Here is a 6,846-nt window from a genome sequence, read left to right as displayed (position 1 = left end):
GCCGCACCTTGAATCCGCTCTCAAGCACCTTTCTCGGACTCATGCTCTGCCAAAGTCGGCCTCCCATCTTCCAGGAACCAGCCTGGAGCTTCCAGCGGTCATCCGCGCCTTGAATCCGCTCTCCAGCACCTTCCTCGGACTCATGCTCTGCCAAAGTCGGCCTCCCATCTTCCAGGAACCAGCCTGGAGCTTCCAGCGGTCAGCCGCGCCTTGAATCCGCTCTCCAGCACCTATCTCGGACACACTCTCCTCCAGGCCGGCCTCACATCTTCAAAGAACCAGCCTGGAGCTCCTAGCGGACAGCCGAGCCTTGAATCCGCTCTCCAGCACCTTCCTCGGACTCAAGCTCTGCCAAAGTCGGCCTCCCATCTTCCAGGAACCAGCCTGGAGCTTCTAGCGGTCAGCCGCACCTTGAATCCGCTCTCCAGCACCTTCCTCGGACTCATGCTCTGCCAAAGTCGGCCTCCCATCTTCCAGGAACCAGCCTGGAGCTTCTAGCGGTCAGCCGCACCTTGAATCCGCTCTCCAGCACCTTCCTCGGACTCATGCTCTGCCAAAGTCGGCCTCACATCTTCCAGGAACCAGCCTGGAGCTTCCAGCGGTCAGCCGCACCTTGAATCCGCTCTCCAGCACCTATCTCGGACTCATTCTCCTCCAGGCCGGCCTCACATCTTCAAAGAACCAGCCTGGAGCTTCCAGCGGTCAGCCGCACCTTGAATCCGCTCTCCAGCACCTTCCTCGGACTCAAGCTCTGCCAAAGTCGGCCTCCCATCTTCCAGGAACCAGCCTGGAGCTTCTAGCGGTCAGCCGCACCTTGAATCCGCTCTCCAGCACCTTCCTCGGACTCATGCTCTGCCAAAGTCGGCCTCCCATCTTCCAGGAACCAGCCTGGAGCTTCTAGCGGTCAGCCGCACCTTGAATCCGCTCTCAAGCACCTTCCTCGGACTCATGCTCTGCCAAAGTCGGCCTCACATCTTCCAGGAACCAGCCTGGAGCTTCCAGCGGTCAGCCGCACCTTGAATCCGCTCTCCAGCACCTATCTCGGACTCATTCTCCTCCAGGCCGGCCTCACATCTTCAAAGAACCAGCCTGGAGCTTCCAGCGGTCAGCCGCACCTTGAATCCGCTCTCCAGCACCTTCCTCGGACTCAAGCTCTGCCAAAGTCGGCCTCCCATCTTCCAGGAACCAGCCTGGAGCTTCCAGCGGTCAGCCGCACCTTGAATCCGCTCTCCAGCACCTATCTCGGACTCATTCTCCTCCAGGCCGGCCTCACATCTTCAAAGAACCAGCCTGGAGCTTCCAGCGGTCAGCCGCACCTTGAATCCGCTCTCAAGCACCTTCCTCGGACTCATGCTCCTCCAGGCCGGCCTCACATCTTCAAAGAACCAGCCTGGAGCTTCCAGCGGTCAGCCGCACCTTGAATCCGCTCTCCAGCACCTTCCTCGGACTCATTCTCCTCCAGGCCGGCCTCACATCTTCAAAGAACCAGCCTGGAGCTTCCAGCGGTCAGCCGCACCTTGAATCCGCTCTCCAGCACCTTCCTCGGACTCATGCTCTGCCAAAGTCGGCCTCACATCTTCCAGGAACCAGCCTGGAGCTTCTAGCGGTCAACCGCACCTTGAATCCGCTCTCAAGCACCTTCCTCGGACTCATGCTCTGCCAAAGTCGGCCTCACATCTTCCAGGAACCAGCCTGGAGCTTCCAGCGGTCAGCCGCACCTTGAATCCGCTCTCCAGCACCTATCTCGGACTCATTCTCCTCCAGGCCGGCCTCACATCTTCAAAGAACCAGCCTGGAGCTTCCAGCGGTCAGCCGCACCTTGAATCCGCTCTCCAGCACCTTCCTCGGACTCATGCTCTGCCAAAGTCGGCCTCACATCTTCCAGGAACCAGCCTGGAGCTTCTAGCGGTCAGCCGCACCTTGAATCCGCTCTCAAGCACCTTCCTCGGACTCATGCTCTGCCAAAGTCGGCCTCACATCTTCCAGGAACCAGCCTGGAGCTTCCAGCGGTCAGCCGCACCTTGAATCCGCTCTCCAGCACCTATCTCGGACTCATTCTCCTCCAGGCCGGCCTCACATCTTCAAAGAACCAGCCTGGAGCTTCCAGCGGTCAGCCGCACCTTGAATCCGCTCTCAAGCACCTTCCTCGGACTCATGCTCCTCCAGGCCGGCCTCACATCTTCAAAGAACCAGCCTGGAGCTACCAGCGGTCAGCCGCACCTTGAATCCGCTCTCCAGCACCTTCCTCGGACTCATTCTCCTCCAGGCCGGCCTCACATCTTCAAAGAACCAGCCTGGAGCTTCCAGCGGTCAGCCGCACCTTGAATCCGCTCTCCAGCACCTTCCTCGGACTCATGCTCTGCCAAAGTCGGCCTCCCATCTTCCAGGAACCAGCCTGGAGCTTCCAGCGGTCAGCCGCGCCTTGAATCCGCTCTCCAGCACCTATCTCGGACACACTCTCCTCCAGGCCGGCCTCACATCTTCAAAGAACCAGCCTGGAGCCTTTAGCGGTCAGCCGCGCCTTGAATCCGCTCTCCAGCACCTTCCTCGGACTCATGCTCTGCCAAAGTCGGCCTCCCATCTTCCAGGAACCAGCCTGGAGCTTCCAGCGGTCAGCCGCACCTTGAATCCGCTCTCCAGCACCTTCCTCGGACACATTCTCCTCCAGGCCGGCCTCCCATCTTCCAGGAACCAGCCTGGAGCCTTTAGCGGTCAGCCGCGCCTTGAATCCGCTCTCAAGCACCTTCCTCGGACTCATGCTCTGCCAAAGTCGGCCTCCCATCTTCCAGGAACCAGCCTGGAGCTTCCAGCGGTCAGCCGCACCTTGAATCCGCTCTCCAGCACCTATCTCGGACTCATTCTCCTCCAGGCCGGCCTCACATCTTCAAAGAACCAGCCTGGAGCTTCCAGCGGTCAGCCGCACCTTGAATCCGCTCTCCAGCACCTTCCTCGGACTCATGCTCTGCCAAAGTCGGCCTCACATCTTCCAGGAACCAGCCTGGAGCTTCTAGCGGTCAGCCGCACCTTGAATCCGCTCTCAAGCACCTTCCTCGGACTCATGCTCTGCCAAAGTCGGCCTCACATCTTCCAGGAACCAGCCTGGAGCTTCCAGCGGTCAGCCGCACCTTGAATCCGCTCTCCAGCACCTATCTCGGACTCATTCTCCTCCAGGCCGGCCTCACATCTTCAAAGAACCAGCCTGGAGCTTCCAGCGGTCAGCCGCACCTTGAATCCGCTCTCAAGCACCTTCCTCGGACTCATGCTCCTCCAGGCCGGCCTCACATCTTCAAAGAACCAGCCTGGAGCTTCCAGCGGTCAGCCGCACCTTGAATCCGCTCTCCAGCACCTTCCTCGGACTCATTCTCCTCCAGGCCGGCCTCACATCTTCAAAGAACCAGCCTGGAGCTTCCAGCGGTCAGCCGCGCCTTGAATCCGCTCTCCAGCACCTTCCTCGGACTCATGCTCTGCCAAAGTCGGCCTCCCATCTTCCAGGAACCGGCCTGGAGCTTCCAGCGGTCAGCCGCGCCTTGAATCCGCTCTCCTGCACCCATCCTCGGACACACGTTCTTGCCTTTGGACCCCTCCTCCAGGAGCCAGGCTGGAGCTTTTGCCCCCTTCCTCCATCATTTCAGGCCGTGGAAAGTGTCATCTTTCGGATTATCAATTCACCGTCCCAGTCTGGTACTCAGATATTTTTCCGAAAACTGGGTTTCTGAAATCGTGCAGATGGTGTTTTCGTCGTCTGCTAATAACCTCGTCGTGTGGGAGAATAGGGGCGGGCCTTGGGCTGACTCGGCCCATCGTCCCCTTTTCCCGTTCTCTGACAGAAATTTTTTCCAACTTTATCACCCCTGGTACTATAAACTTTTTCACCTCTGGTACTATGTGGCACTTAGAAAATTTTCTGAACCGGGATTCTCACCCCTGGTACTTTTTGGCACTCAGAAAATATTTCTCAACCGGGCTTCATGCCCCTGGTACTTTTTGACACTTTGACGTTTTTCTGAACCGGGCTTCATGCCCCTGGTACTTTTTGACACTTTGACGTTTTTCTGAACCGGGCTTCATGCCCCTGGTACTTTTTGACACTTTGACGTTTTTCTGAACCGGGCTTCATGCCCCTGGTACTTTTTGACACTTTGACGTTTTTCTGAACCGGGCTTCATGCCCCTGGTACTTTTTGACACTTTGACGTTTTTCTGAACCGGGCTTCATGCCCCTGGTACTTTTTGACACTTTGGCGTTTTTCTGAACCGGGATAAAGGTCATTTAAAGAGGTGTGTGCATGGTTCCTACTAAGGAGTCTGAACTTGTTCTGGCCCAAGGAAATCACTTTTTAACAAAAATCCGTATTTGGTCTTAACTCGGGAAAAGAAGGCGATTCCTGTGTTTTGATCTCAAAAGAGGCCATTTATCCGGGTTTGTGCAGGTTTATGCATGGAACTTACTTAGAATGGATATATCTCTATGTATATATGAAGGACTAAGGAGTCTGAACTTGTTCTGGCCCAAGGAAATCACTTTTTAACAAAAATCCGTATTTCGTCTTAACTCGGGAAAAGAAGGCGATTCCTGTGTTTTGATCTCAAAAGAGGCCATTTATCCGGGTTTGTGCAGGTTTATGCATGGAACTTACTTAGAATGGATATATCTCTATGTATATATGAAGGACTAAGGAGTCTGAACTTGTTCTGGCCCAAGGAAATCACTTTTTAACAAAAATCCGTATTTCGTCTTAACTCGGGAAAAGAAGGCGATTCCTGTGTTTTGATCCCAAAAGAGGCCATTTATCCGGGTTTGTGCAGGTTTATGCATGGAACTTCCTTAGAATGGATATATATGTATGTATATATGAAGGACTAAGGAGTCTGAACTTGTTCTGGCCCAAGGAAATCACTTTTTAACAAAAATCCGTATTTCGTCTTAACTCGGGAAAAGAAGGCGATTCCTGTGTTTTGATCCCAAAAGAGGCCATTTATCCGGGTTTGTGCAGGTTTATGCATGGAACTTACTTAGAATGGATATATATGTATGTATATATGAAGGACCAAGGAGTCTGAACTTGTTCTGGCCCAAGGAAATCACTTTTTAACAAAAATCCGTATTTCGTCTTAACTCGGGAAAAGAAGGCGATTCCTGTGTTTCTTTCAGAAAAGGTCCTTTTTTTGAACTGGGATTCATGCCCAACATCCAGGCTCTCGTGCCCTGCCCACAGACACACATCCAGGCCGAGTTTCAGCACCTCTCCTCGGTCCAGTATTCATGGCTGCCGTCCTCTCCCAACAGCCAGTCTCTCATGCCCGGCCCAGAGACACACATCCAGGCCGAGTTTCAGCACCTCTCTTCGGTCAGGCAATCATCCCTGCTCCCCTCTCATAACGTCCAGGCACTCATGCCCTGTGCAATGACACATCCAGGCCGAGTTTCAGCACCTCTCCTCGGTCAGGAATTCATCCCTGCTCCCCTCTCATAACGTCCAGTCACAGACACAGATCCAGGCCGAGTTTCAGCACCTCTCCTCGGTCCAGCATTCATCCCTGCTCCCCTCTCAGAACATCCAGGCACTCATGCCCTGTGCAATGACACATCCAGGCCGAGTTTCAGCACCTCTCCTCGGTCAGGAATTCATCCCTGCTCCCCTCTCATAACGTCCAGTCACAGACACAGATCCAGGCCGAGTTTCAGCACCTCTCCTCGGTCCAGCATTCATCCCTGCTCCACTCTCATAGCATCCAGGCACTCATGCCCTGCGCACAGACACACATCCTGGCCGAGTTTCAGCACCTCTCCTCGGTCCAGCATTCATCCCTGCTCCACTCTCATAGCATCCAGGCACTCATGCCCTGCGCACAGACACACATCCAGGCCGAGTTTCAGCACCTCTGCTCGGTCCAGCATTCATCCCTGCTCCACTCTCATAGCATCCAGGCACTCATGCCCTGCGCACAGACACACATCCTGGCCGAGTTTCAGCACCTCTCCTCGGTCCAGCATTCATCCCTGCTCCACTCTCATAGCATCCAGGCACTCATGCCCTGCGCACAGACACACATCCAGGCCGAGTTTCAGCACCTCTGCTCGGTCCAGCATTCATCCCTGCTCCACTCTCATAGCATCCAGGCACTCATGCCCTGCGCAATGACACATCCAGGCCGAGTTTCAGCACCTCTCCTCGGTCAGGCATTCATCCCTGCTCCCCTCTCACAGCATCCAGGCACTCATGCCCTGCGCACAGTCACACACCCAGGCCGAGTTTCAGCACCTCTCCTCGGTCCAGCATTCATCCCTGCTCCCCTCTCACAGCATCCAGGCACTCATGCCCTGCGCACAGACACACATCCTGGCCGAGTTTCAGCACCTCTCCTCGGTCCAGCATTCATCCCTGCTCCACTCTCATAGCATCCAGGCACTCATGCCCTGCGCACAGACACACATCCAGGCCGAGTTTCAGCACCTCTGCTCGGTCCAGCATTCATCCCTGCTCCACTCTCATAGCATCCAGGCACTCATGCCCTGCGCAATGACACATCCAGGCCGAGTTTCAGCACCTCTCCTCGGTCAGGCATTCATCCCTGCTCCCCTCTCACAGCATCCAGGCACTCATGCCCTGCGCACAGTCACACACCCAGGCCGAGTTTCAGCACCTCTCCTCGGTCCAGCATTCATCCCTGCTCCCCTCTCACAGCATCCAGGCACTCATGCCCTGCGCACAGACACACATCCAGGCCGAGTTTCAGCACCTCTCCTCGGTCCAGCATTCATCCCTGCTCCCCTCTCACAGCATCCAGGCACTCATGCCCTGCGCACAGACACACATCCAGGCCGAGTTTCAGCACCTCTCCTCGG

The sequence above is a fragment of the Odontesthes bonariensis genome, unplaced genomic scaffold, assembly GCF_027942865.1.
Source record: "Odontesthes bonariensis isolate fOdoBon6 unplaced genomic scaffold, fOdoBon6.hap1 scaffold_260, whole genome shotgun sequence".
Lineage (NCBI taxonomy): Eukaryota > Metazoa > Chordata > Actinopteri > Atheriniformes > Atherinopsidae > Odontesthes > Odontesthes bonariensis.
The sequence above is the reverse complement of the archived record's forward strand: the minus strand, read 5'-3'. Positions refer to the sequence as shown.